At 45.9% G+C, this 12,693-nt stretch overlaps 2 long non-coding RNA genes across 2 annotated transcripts; both read left to right on the top strand.

The window, feature by feature from the left end:
* Positions 1-2,921: 2,921 nt before the first annotated feature.
* Positions 2,922-3,834, top strand: LOC122764940. The gene is made up of 4 exons (XR_006359911.1): positions 2,922-3,151; positions 3,239-3,310; positions 3,387-3,476; positions 3,570-3,834. It is a non-coding gene; the product is annotated as an uncharacterized LOC122764940 (long non-coding RNA).
* A 5,807-nt stretch (positions 3,835-9,641) lies between these two features.
* On the top strand, positions 9,642-11,027 carry LOC122764939. The gene is made up of 4 exons (XR_006359910.1): positions 9,642-10,350; positions 10,438-10,509; positions 10,586-10,675; positions 10,769-11,027. It is a non-coding gene; the product is annotated as an uncharacterized LOC122764939 (long non-coding RNA).
* Positions 11,028-12,693: the final 1,666 nt, after the last annotated feature.

Below are 12,693 nucleotides of genomic sequence, written 5' to 3' on the forward strand. Positions count from 1 at the left end.
GTGGGAGCTGTAGAATTAATTTTTAAACCCAAATTATTTAAGTTTTTCCTGTCCTGTCTGTGAGAGGTGGGTCTCTTTCAAGAAATTGATTTGTGTTTTTCCTTTTGTACTTTATTCATAATTTCTGATCTTTTGACTGGATTTCCCAATCCGTTCACATTTAATGACATGAGCTTTATGATTCTTGTACTCTGCATTTTTAAACTGGAATGGTTTATTATTACAATAGCTCCCCCTCTGGCCACAAAAAAGAAAACAGAATAATAACAAACTCAAGGACAAAAACGAGCTCCAAAAAGAGATGTCAACCACTCTTAACTTATGTTGACATGCTTCACACTTTATGGGGGTAGTCCCTTATACTAGGCACTCGGTGATAAGTAACTGTCCCTTTAGTATTATTAAACCCTGTTTAGCAAAACACACTTGAACATATTAAATTAAATTAAATTAAATTAAATTAAATTAAATTAAACTAAACTAAACTAAACTAAACTAAACTAGACTTCTCATTGCAAACTTGACTGAACCTTTGCCATTTACTGCTCGTCCTGTACTTAAAGGAATACTCCACCCATTTGCATGTGTATTTGTATTCTAGAATAGCAGTCGTATTTTCTTTACAAATTTGCCTCCCTCCCTCAGTTCTACTGTGATGTAAAAAATCTGTTTTTCCCTTTCCAATTTTGCCCTCCGTCGTTCAAGGTTTGAAAACTACAACACCAGTTCCGCACTTTTTAGACTCACCCATAGGGGGACGAGACTTCATTCCCAGAATGTAAACACGGTGTCCGCCATCTTTGCTAGCAGTTACGCTAACCGGCTCTTGCTGTGTAGAGTAACGACAATGACCGAATGTAGTTTTCAAACTGATATGGCTGCAAGGGAAAATACCTACATTTCTTTAAAAACAACAAGCCGGCTGATGGCGGGTGCCGGTGCCCCCACCACCATATTCTTTATATATATCTTACATTATCTAATGCTTTCTGGCTCATTCCTTCATATTGAACCTCGTCAGGTTCACAACAACATTTATAACAACTATTACGATTTAATTTTTTCTCCTTTAATTTTATTGTATTTTTATTTTAACGTTTTTTTTCATTTCATTTATTTTACCAGTCTTTCCATGTCTTTTTCTTATGAGTCCCTGACTCTTTCCTCTGAGTCCCTGACGTCTTTTTGTTCTCTCAGCCCTGAGGGATTAGTTTAAACCTTGTCCTTCCAAAGACAGTTTACTTTTACGTCCCTGCCCTAAATCTAAGAGAGTCCTGCTCTCCCAAGTCCAAATGGTTGTTTCTTACCCTTTTGATGATTTGAGTCCCTGACTCCGTCTCCCCTCCATGGTTAGCCCCGTCACTGTCCCGCTCTTCAGGGGACCTGGCCTCCCTGACCAAACGAAGCTTTAAGAGCCCTGTGGTGGAGGTCTTTTTAAGAGGATTTTTTTCCCCTCCGCCTTGCAAGGTCTTCAGGTCCGCCGATGTGAAGAGAGAGACAGATATTGGGGCCCCACGTTGGGCACCAATCGTTTTGTTAAAATAATTCTGCAATCATTTAGAACTGGAGGAAGGAGATGGGAGTCAGCTCAAAATCCAAACAAGGGTTTAATCTTGTACAAGAGGAGCATTCACAAAGCAACACACAGGCCTGTTACAAAGTGAAGACTCACTGTCTTGGAAGAAACACATAGTATTTATCTGTCTCTGATGGTATGTTATCACCCTGCCATTCTGTACTTAAAGGAATCACTCACATTGTAGCAAGTGATAACATTGAGTATTACATGTGTCCTAAAACAGTACAAAGGGTTACAGGTCACAAGTCACATCAAACAGTTCCATTGAACATTTCTCTTCATGAAGTACATGAAGTACATCATTTCCATCACACTATGTCCAGATCCAGACTTGATTACTAAGGAAATAACTTCCTTTGACACTAAATGACACTCTGCTTCAGATTCAGACTCCTTTTTTCACCATATCAAAGATCTTATCCTCTGTACAGATGAGGAGTTTGCAAAGTTCTGTGAAGCTGATATTAATATTTTTGAGCTTGTCTTTAAATAAATCTCCTGGCTGTGATGGCCTTACACCTCATTTTTTGGGACTTACTCAAAAACTTCAACATTTTGGATAATCTTAGACCCATCACGTTATTAAACACTGATTATAAGATTGTAACGCTTGTGCATGCCAATAGATTCAAAAGTAACCTAGACAAAATTATAAGTGACTCCCAATCTGGATTTATGAAAGATGGATCCATTCACAACAACATCCGTTTGGTGATCCATCTCCTAGATTATAATCCTTTAGTAGAAGACGACGGCTTCATTTTGTTTCTTGACTTTTCTAAAGCTTTTTATACTCAATTGAGCATCACTTTATCTTTCAGTGCTTCAAACTTTTAGGCTTTGGGAATAAATTTGGAGCCACTACTGAGTCTCTTTATGATAATGCAAACAGCTCTATTTGGTTACCAGGAGGTACATCACCGAGATCTGCTATCAAACGTGGGGTCAAACAAAGCTGCCCTGTCTCTCCGCTTCTCTTTATCATTGCCACAGAAATGCTCTCTATTTTTATGAAAAATTCACACATTGCTCCTTTAAATGTTCTTGGGATACCTGTTGTTGTTGTTAGCCAGCGCGCAGACGATACGACCGTCTCTGTGAAACTGAGGTCCCCAAGATAATGCGACGCCTCGAGGCTGAAACTTGATTTGAACAAATTCATCAGAGTGATTTAACAGAAGCAGAAACAGAAAACATTCCTATCAAATCAGCTGTTCAATACTTAGGGATACATGTATCTATGTGTGGAGTGTAATAACTCAATCAGTCAAACTAAACTGAACTCCTGGTTATTGAGAGACATCAGTTTACTAGGTGGAGTCTTTCTTACTAAGATTGAAAGTGTGGCAAGTTGAAGTGACCCGCATTCTTCACGGGTGCACTCAATTACCTGACAGAATCAGTTGTCACGTCATTGCGTAATTGCGGGGCAGTGCCGCCCACTGTTATATATATGGGCAGGTGACTGCGCCTCTGACGTGCGTCATACCTTTCTCCCGGATGCTGTGATCAGTCAGATCGTGGTTTGGCGTGGCTGTGACAGATCGGTGATCCATACTCCCTAATTGTGCGGTAGGTTACGCTGGTAGGATTATTGAATGCAGTGATGAAGTTAAGGCGAGTGGTAGTGGTGTCACGCTTCCCCTCTGTTGTTTGCAGAGTCTGCTGCATTGTCTGTGCGGAGCTGACGTGTGCTCCCTCCACTGTGGGTGAACACATCAGTGTCGGAAGGTAAGCTGGCTACATTATGCCCTGGCCGCTGGTAGCTCTTGTTGGGCCGCTGACTGAATGGCTTTTTGGTCTTTAGTTGCTGTGGACGGCAAGTGAGCCGTGCGCTCCCTCTCTCTCTCGCTCTCCCTCTCCTCACGAGTTGGAAGCGCTGCGCTGCTATCCTCTGGTAGGTACTGTATATGCAGGCTGATCCTGGTGTGTTTTTAAATTTTTACACCACATTAAGATTGAGTATTTTTGCTCTTTGCTCGCTTGGCAGGTAATTGGGCCAGCGTGTGAATCGCGGTGCCGCGGCCCTCTAGAAACCTCAGCCTCCAAGCCGTGGCCGACTGCTGTTTTGTCCCCCGCTCTTCTTTTATTGTTTTAGTTCATGTTGCCGCTACTACTACTACTACTACTACTACTACTACAACTATCACCACTACTTCGTGACGAGTACAATTTTGTGATGGTTTAAATTATAGTTATGAATATTGTTTCAGTTTGTTAGTTGCTTTATTTTTGTTTGGTTGTTTGTGTGTTTGTTTTTGACTAAGTTGTTTTGATTTGAATTACTGCATGTTTTCTCTTTACGATTAATTTGATTTGATTATTTTGGTTTGTTCTTTAAATTGCCTTGTGAATTATTTAGATTGTGTTTGTGCATGTTATTGTTTTATTTCTTTGTATCCTGTTTATTTGTATGTTCATTCTGATTTATTCCATTCCATTTTGTATCAGTTGGGTTTGGGTGCGTGCGTGTGTGTGTGTGTGTGTAGTTGTGAGCTGCTGGGTTCACTCTGCTGATAATTTTTGTGTTTTGTGCAGGGCAGGAGCTGTAGGGGCAGATAGCGGCTGGTCCCCTGGTGGTGGTGTCCGTCATTGGTCCCTCGACCGTACAGCACTTGGGTGTCATCCGGAAGGTGTACGGTAATCACTGTGGTGTATATTAAGACCCCTTTTCCGTCTCAGATTTCCCTCTCAGCCCCCAGCCCTGGCCCAGCCTTGTGTTTTTTTATTAAGTGGAGCTTTGCGGGCAGGTAGTCTAAATTGTCCCCCACTAAGACTAAACAGTGTTTGACTCCTTTTACTAATGGTATTTTTAAAGATTGTTAATAAAATATTCACCTATTGTTGGACTCACGTCTCATCTCAAGTGCTTTTCGAACCTGTGCCCTTAGTCTATGTGGAGACCTAACGTGGGCTATAGTAGTAAATGTATTTAGTTATTTCCTCGGGTGAAATTCCCTGAGGTGGCGTTGTCGGTTTTTCCTCACCTCCCACCATTTTGCCACATCTTGGCGTTGTCGGCAGGATGCACTCTTGAAGATAGAGACGTGAATTCCATTTTTTTGTTTTCTTTAATTCTGTTTTACTAATATTACATTGTGGGATTGATTATTTCACTGTGAATTTGTGTGTTGTAGGGGGGACAGAACAGCAGTATTTGCCACCGGGTGAACTAGTTTTATATTAAGTGAATTGTGTGCACTTTACCTATTATTATTATTATGGAGGAGGAAATGCAGCAGCTTAGAGACCTGGTTATGCAGCTCCGGACCGATAACGAGCGACTATTGCGGGAAAGGGCTTTGTCTCCAGCGGGTCCTAGTGCAGCTAACCTAGCTTCCCCGGCATCTGGTAGTGAGGCCCCAGTTTTAGGCCGCAGTGCTTCTGTTACAGAGCGGTTGGTGGTAGTGCCTAGAGACCGCCGGTGTCCTATGTTTAATGGTAGAACAGGCATAGGGATAGCCGAGTGGACCGAGGAGATACAGGCATGCATGCGTGTCCGCCATCTGTCTGTCATTGACCAGGCCTTCTTTATTTTCGATCATTTGGAAGGAGAGGCACGGGAAGAGATTAAGTATCGCACTAGTGTGGAGCGTGGCGACCCCATTAAGGTTTTAGCCATTTTAAAGGAGTTGTATGGTTGTGCCCAGTCATACGTCACTTTACAGCAAGCTTTTTTTGCTAGGAAGCAGCAAGAGGGCGAAACACTCCAGGAGTTTTCCCTGGCCCTAATGGCTCTTATGGAAAAGGTGGAACAATGTGCTCCTGATGGTTTGCTTAATGCCAGGGTGTTACTTCGTGACCAATTTGTAGAGCATGTCCTTGACAGTGCTCTTCGTCGGGAATTAAAACAGTTTGTCCGTGGTCAACCTGATGCTACTCTTTTGGAGGTGCGTGCAGAAGCCATTAGGTGGGAGAGGGAAGGGTTTCCGGGGGGCACTAGAGAACGCAGTTACTCCCTCCCTTCAACGTATGGCCTTCAGTATGGGGTGCAGAGTCGTCCCGGCCCAGCCCCCCTTGCTGCCTCATATGGGTCAGAGCTAGGAGAGTTAAAGGAGCTTTTGAAGCGTCAGCAGGAACAGCTCAATCAGCTCACCCAGACAGTAGCGTCCTTGCAGAACCGTCCCATACAGACTCACCCTCCTCGCGGTGGCCCGCTGATCTGTCGAAGGTGCCATCAGCCGGGGCATTTCGCGAGAGAATGTGTTGGGGAACGGGTTCCTGCTCGTGCTAATTCTGCCGCTGGATTTCCCTCTAACGGGGCCAGGCCATTTCCCCGCTCTCACCAGTCGGAAAACTGACGCCCTCTGAGTTGTTGAGCCACAGCTCAGATGGGGAGCCGATGGGCTCACAGGTTGGTCCTACAGCCAAATTGATGTCATCTTGTCCCACCATTGAGGTTTCAATGGGGGGGGTTTCCATTTCCTGTTTGGTGGACACAGGGTCAATGGTGTCCACCATTACTGAGAGTTTCTTTCTAGAGCAGTTTGCACCGTGGAGTCATGATCGTCTTCAGTCGTGTCACTGGTTGCAGCTCCGGGCAGCTAATGGCCTGGAGATCCCTTACATTGGTTATCTAGAGTTAAATGTGACTCTGTGTGGTAAGGTGATTCCGAATTGTGGCATCCTGGTAGTCAAAAACCCACTTGGTGCAGTGTCTTCTGTCCCTGGTATCCTGGGGATGAATGTTATTCGTGGATGCTACAGAGAGCTCTTTGGCGCACATGGATCTGAGCTGTTTGGCACCTCTTCTGTGGTGCATGCCCCTGTCCCCATTGTTGAAGCTCTGCAGCAGTTCCATCAGTCCACCACTCAGTGCCCGAGACGTTCCTCTGGTATAGCCAGGGTTCGGGGTACACAAGCTGTCCGTATTCCTGGCGGAGTTATGAAAATGGTGCCTAGTACTTGTTCTGAAATGTTCTCTGGCCGGGCTGTACTTTTTGAGCCTACTGAGTCTGGCCTGCCAGCAGGGCTTTTGGCATCTCCTTGTATTGTGCATGTCTCCCGTGGTACGGTTTACGTCCCTGTGGTCAACGTGGGGTTAACAGAGGTGTTGCTCTATCCACGTACCACTCTTGGTGTCTTGGGCGATGCCCATATTGTCAGTCTTCCCGCCGGACTCACTGAGGTGAGGTCCACTACAGCCACAGTGTCATCTCAAGTGGCTAGTCACCCCATGTGCAGTGGGGTAGAGGCAGTGGACTTGTCTGTCTTGATGGAGCCAGAGCAGGAGGAGGTGAGGTCCTTGTTGCAGAAATATAGCTCAGTCTTTTCTGCACACGATGGTGACCTGGGCTGCACCAACCTTATCTCCCATGACATTCCGCTGCTTGATGATGTGCCAGTTCGACAGAGGTACAGGCGCATTCCACCATCTGAGTATGAGGAGGTCAAAGCTCATATTAACCAGCTTCTTGAGGCCCAGGTCATCAGGGAGAGCAGTAGCCCCTATGCTTCACCAATCGTGTTGGTTCGTAAAAAAGATGGGAGTCTGCGCATGTGTGTGGACTACCGGTTGCTTAACAGCAAGACGAGGAAGGATGCTTTTCCCTTACCTCGTATAGAAGAAAGTCTTGATGCCCTGTCAGGGGCCCGCTGGTTTTCCACTTTAGATCTGGCCAGTGGATACAATCAGGTACCGGTTTCAGAGCAGGACAAAACCAAAACGGCCTTTTGTACGCCGTTTGGACTTTTCGAGTGGAACCGGATGCCATTCGGCTTGTGCAATGCCCCAAGCACCTTTCAGCGGTTAATGCAGAGGATGTTTGGGGATCAGCAGTGCCAGTCTTTGCTCCTTTACTTGGATGACATCGTTGTGTTCTCATCCTCTGTTTCTCAGCATGTGCAGCGACTTGAAGTTGTCCTGAGTCGGCTCCTAAGAGAGGGGCTTAAGGTAAAACTTGACAAGTGTGCCTTTTTCCAGCAAGAGGTCAGATACTTAGGTCACGTCATCTCTGGTGGGGGAGTTTCCACGGATCCTGCCAAAATTGAGGCAGTGGCTAAATGGCAGCGCCCACACCATGTGTCAGAGCTGCGTTCCTTTTTAGGGTTTGCTAGTTACTACCGGCGCTTTGTTGAGGGGTTTGCAAAGATGGCCGGTCCCCTTCATAAGTTGGTAGCTGAACTGGTAGATACCAAGTCCAAGAAAAGGCAAGGACAGGCACTGGGTCCTGCATGGACAGCTGAGTGTGAGCAGAGTTTTGAGGCCTTAAAGGCCAAGTTGGTTTCTGCTCCTGTGCTTGCTTATGCAGATTTTGGGCGCCCTTTTGTTTTGGAGGTCGATGCTAGCCATAGCGGTCTCGGGGCTGTCCTTTCCCAGGAGACAGAGAGCGGCCTACGACCGATCGCTTATGCTAGTCGAGGCCTTCGGCCCACTGAGCGTAACATGACTAACTACAGTTCCATGAAACTGGAATTTCTTGCACTCAAGTGGGCCATGGCAGAAAAGTTTCGAGAATACCTCCTCGGCAACAGGTGTGTGGTTTTTACTGACAATAATCCGCTAAGTTATCTCCATTCAGCTAAACTTGGGGCCACGGAGCACCGATGGGCTGCTCAACTTGCTGCTTTTGATTTCGAAATTAAGTATCGGTCAGGTCGCAGCAACAAGAATGCTGATGCGCTTTCCCGTCAGTGTCTGTCTGGTCCTAGCCTGGTTGAACAGGCTGTACCTGGCACTCTAGTCCCAGAGGCCCTCCAACAAGCCTCGCACTTGGACTCCGGGGTACCTGCGAAGCAGTCTCTAATATCAGTCTGGCCAAGCCATTCCTCTTCAGATATCCGCTCCATGCAGGAGGTGGACCCTATCCTGAAAAATGTTTTGCTTTTTTGGCGAAGGCAGGTCCAGCCTACTCCAGAGGAGAGGCGACAGGTTCCAAGACCAGTGTTGGCATTGTTGCGTCAATGGGATCGTCTGGTTGAACACGAAGGTGTCTTATACCGTCGGATCTTCCGCTCAGATGGGGGGGAGGAAAAGTTTCAGCTTGTTTTACCAACAGTCCTTAGATCAGAGACCTTGAGACAGCTGCACCAGGAACATGGTCATCAAGGTATTGACCGGACCAGTGAGCTGGTGCGACAGCGCTGTTACTGGCCGGGGATGTCGGCAGACATTAAGCAGTGGGTTCAAGAGTGTGAACGTTGTCAGGTTGCAAAGGATTCTGGCTCAGTGCCACATAGCTTCATGGGTCACTTATTGGCCTCTAGGCCAAACGAAATTGTGGCAATAGATTTCACACTGTTAGAACCCTCTCGGGGTGGACTAGAAAATGTCCTTGTGATGACAGACGTGTTTAGCAAGTACACTGTGGCTGTCCCAACACGGGATCAGCGAGCCTCCACTGTGGCACAGGTCTTGTCTACGGAATGGTTTTTCAGGTTTGGTGTTCCCAGCCGCATCCATTCAGACCAGGGGAGGAGCTTTGAGAGTTCCTTGATCCATCAACTTTGCGATATGTATGAAGTAGCAAAGTCTCGTACTACACCTTATCACCCGGCTGGCAACGGACAGTGCGAGAGGTTCAATCGAACGCTCCACAATCTGCTGCGCACACTGCCATCTTCCAGGAAACAGGACTGGGCTTCTTGCCTACCACAGGTACTGTTCTGTTATAATACCACTCCTCACCAGGGTACTGGAGAGTCTCCCTTTCTGTGGATGTTTGGTCGGGAGCCAAGGCTACCTGTAGATTTTCTTTTGGGCCGTGTTCGTGACCCTGTTCCAGGGCGAGTGCAGGACTGGCTTGTGGAGCACCAAGCCAGATTGGGTATTGCCTTGGAAGGCGCTCGAGAGAGGCTGTTGGCTGCAGCAGGTCGTCGGAAGGAGCGGCATGACCAGAGGGTTCATGACGCACCTTTTCAGGTGGGCCAGTTGGTCTACCTTCAGGACCGTAGTATCCGGGGTCGCCATAAAATCCAGGACAAGTGGAGTCCCGTGGTCTTTCAAGTGCTGCGTGTACCTGTAGGTGAAGGAGCGGTTTACACCATTGCTCCTGTGAATGACTTGTGTAAGGTACGTAATGTACATCGCAACATGTTGAAGGCCCAAGTTCGGTCAGCGCCTTTAACTCCACCTGCAAAGGTTTCACAACCACTCAAACACATGTTGCCTGGTAGCTCACCCAGCGGGTCTGAGGATGTTGACCTATGTTTGCTGGTCCCTGACACCTCTTTGCTGCCTTCAGAAGTGGTTTTTAACTCTTCAGAGGCCAGAGGGTCTTCTGTTGTCATCCCTGTGGAAGCTCAGCCAATTCCAGATACACCTTTGGTACCAGAAAGTTCTGGTCCACCAACCCACTCCTCTTTTTCAGCAGGCCAACCCAGTTCCAGTCAGATGGTCTTGCGACGAACTGAACGCTCTACAGCTGGTCAACATTCAAATGTCCACCGCCTTCCTCGGGCAGCCGGTGTGGCGGACAATGGAGCAGTTGAAACTCCAGCGCCGGCCTCTAATGCTCAATTTGCCATTTTTAGACCTTGGTACTAACCCTCCAGGTCTCTTGTGTCATCGTCGGGGCGACGACGCAAAAAGGGGGGGTAGAATGTGGCAAGTTGAAGTGACCCGCATTCTTCACGGGTGCACTCAATTACCTGACAGAATCAGTTGTCACGTCATTGCGTAATTGTGGGGCAGTGCCGCCCACTGTTATATATATGGGCAGGTGACTGCGCCTCTGACGTGCGTCATACCTTTCTCCCGGATGCTGTGATCAGTCAGATCGTGGTTTGGCGTGGCTGTGACAGATCGGTGATCCATACTCCCTAATTGTGCGGTAGGTTACGCTGGTAGGATTATTGAATGCAGTGATGAAGTTAAGGCGAGTGGTAGTGGTGTCACGCTTCCCCTCTGTTGTTTGCAGAGTCTGCTGCATTGTCTGTGCGGAGCTGACGTGTGCTCCCTCCACTGTGGGTGAACACATCAGTGTCGGAAGGTAAGCTGGCTACATTATGCCCTGGCCGCTGGTAGCTCTTGTTGGGCCGCTGACTGAATGGCTTTTTGGTCTTTAGTTGCTGTGGACGGCAAGTGAGCCGTGCGCTCCCTCTCTCTCTCGCTCTCCCTCTCCTCACGAGTTGGAAGCGCTGCGCTGCTATCCTCTGGTAGGTACTGTATATGCAGGCTGATCCTGGTGTGTTTTTAAATTTTTACACCACATTAAGATTGAGTATTTTTGCTCTTTGCTCGCTTGGCAGGTAATTGGGCCAGCGTGTGAATCGCGGTGCCGCGGCCCTCTAGAAACCTCAGCCTCCAAGCCGTGGCCGACTGCTGTTTTGTCCCCCGCTCTTCTTTTATTGTTTTAGTTCATGTTGCCGCTACTACTACTACTACTACTACTACAACTATCACCACTACTTCGTGACGAGTACAATTTTGTGATGGTTTAAATTATAGTTATGAATATTGTTTCAGTTTGTTAGTTGCTTTATTTTTGTTTGGTTGTTTGTGTGTTTGTTTTTGACTAAGTTGTTTTGATTTGAATTACTGCATGTTTTCTCTTTACGATTAATTTGATTTGATTATTTTGGTTTGTTCTTTAAATTGCCTTGTGAATTATTTAGATTGTGTTTGTGCATGTTATTGTTTTATTTCTTTGTATCCTGTTTATTTGTATGTTCATTCTGATTTATTCCATTCCATTTTGTATCAGTTGGGTTTGGGTGCGTGTGTGTGTGTGTGTGTGTGTAGTTGTGAGCTGCTGGGTTCACTCTGCTGATAATTTTTGTGTTTTGTGCAGGGCAGGAGCTGTAGGGGCAGATAGCGGCTGGTCCCCTGGTGGTGGTGTCCGTCATTGGTCCCTCGACCGTACAGCACTTGGGTGTCATCCGGAAGGTGTACGGTAATCACTGTGGTGTATATTAAGACCCCTTTTCCGTCTCAGATTTCCCTCTCAGCCCCCAGCCCTGGCCCAGCCTTGTGTTTTTTTATTAAGTGGAGCTTTGCGGGCAGGTAGTCTAAATTGTCCCCCACTAAGACTAAACAGTGTTTGACTCCTTTTACTAATGGTATTTTTAAAGATTGTTAATAAAATATTCACCTATTGTTGGACTCACGTCTCATCTCAAGTGCTTTTCGAACCTGTGCCCTTAGTCTATGTGGAGACCTAACGTGGGCTATAGTAGTAAATGTATTTAGTTATTTCCTCGGGTGAAATTCCCTGAGGTGGCGTTGTCGGTTTTTCCTCACCTCCCACCATTTTGCCACAAAAGCATATGGAGATGTTTCTATCCAGCGTATTCTTTGGCCTTCCCTAACAGAGCCATTCAGAAGGTCAACCAAATTCATTTGGATTCTATTTGGAAGAAAAAGATGCACTTTATTAAGAGAATACACAGATTTTATCAATGGAACACTGAACATGAACGGGTTCAAATCCTTCCTTCACAATAAGAGCTTCTGGTATCATATGGAGGCACTTTTTATTAAAGTGTGATTTCAATATTCAGAAACGTCCTGTTAAATGATCCCTGTTTCACCAGCAAGTCCTTTTATATTGGAAACTTTTGTACAATCATAATTTCACCCCTCGTAACAAACAGATACATTACAATTAAAAACAAGTCGCTGTATAACAAGAACTGCATGGATAAAGGTATTTGCTCTTTAATTCATTTAGTGTGTGATGACACATGAACATTTTCGCCTTAAATATCATCTAGTCGTTAATCGTAATTCCTTTGCATCCATAATGAAAGCCATCCCTAATCCTACTTTGAATTGAATTCAAGGGATTATTTCAAACTCGACTCACATCACTCCTAATGTTCCACATCTCCTAGTTGGAAGCTGTAACTTTGAGAGCATTCAAATTCCTAATAAAACGTCACACACCCTTTATTGTCTTTTCAAAAGTGCATCAAACCAATCTTCTCCAAAGATATTATATATTCTTTGTGATCTCAATATTTCCAATTTCCCATAAATCCAAAAGCAAAAGAAGTCCATTTGAAAATGTTAAATGTTGTGTAACCTGTGTCCAGTGAAATGTTACGGCAGAGATTTGCTTTGGAAACAAATAAATGTGTATTTTGTGATGATATTGAAAGCTTTCATTGTGTGTCCTCTGAAGCACACGTGACTGGCTGCACACAGAGATCCGACTCCAGCCCTTCTCTAAAGA

This window comes from Solea senegalensis, unplaced genomic scaffold (assembly GCF_019176455.1).
Source record: "Solea senegalensis isolate Sse05_10M unplaced genomic scaffold, IFAPA_SoseM_1 scf7180000017792, whole genome shotgun sequence".
NCBI classification, from domain to species: domain Eukaryota; kingdom Metazoa; phylum Chordata; class Actinopteri; order Pleuronectiformes; family Soleidae; genus Solea; species Solea senegalensis.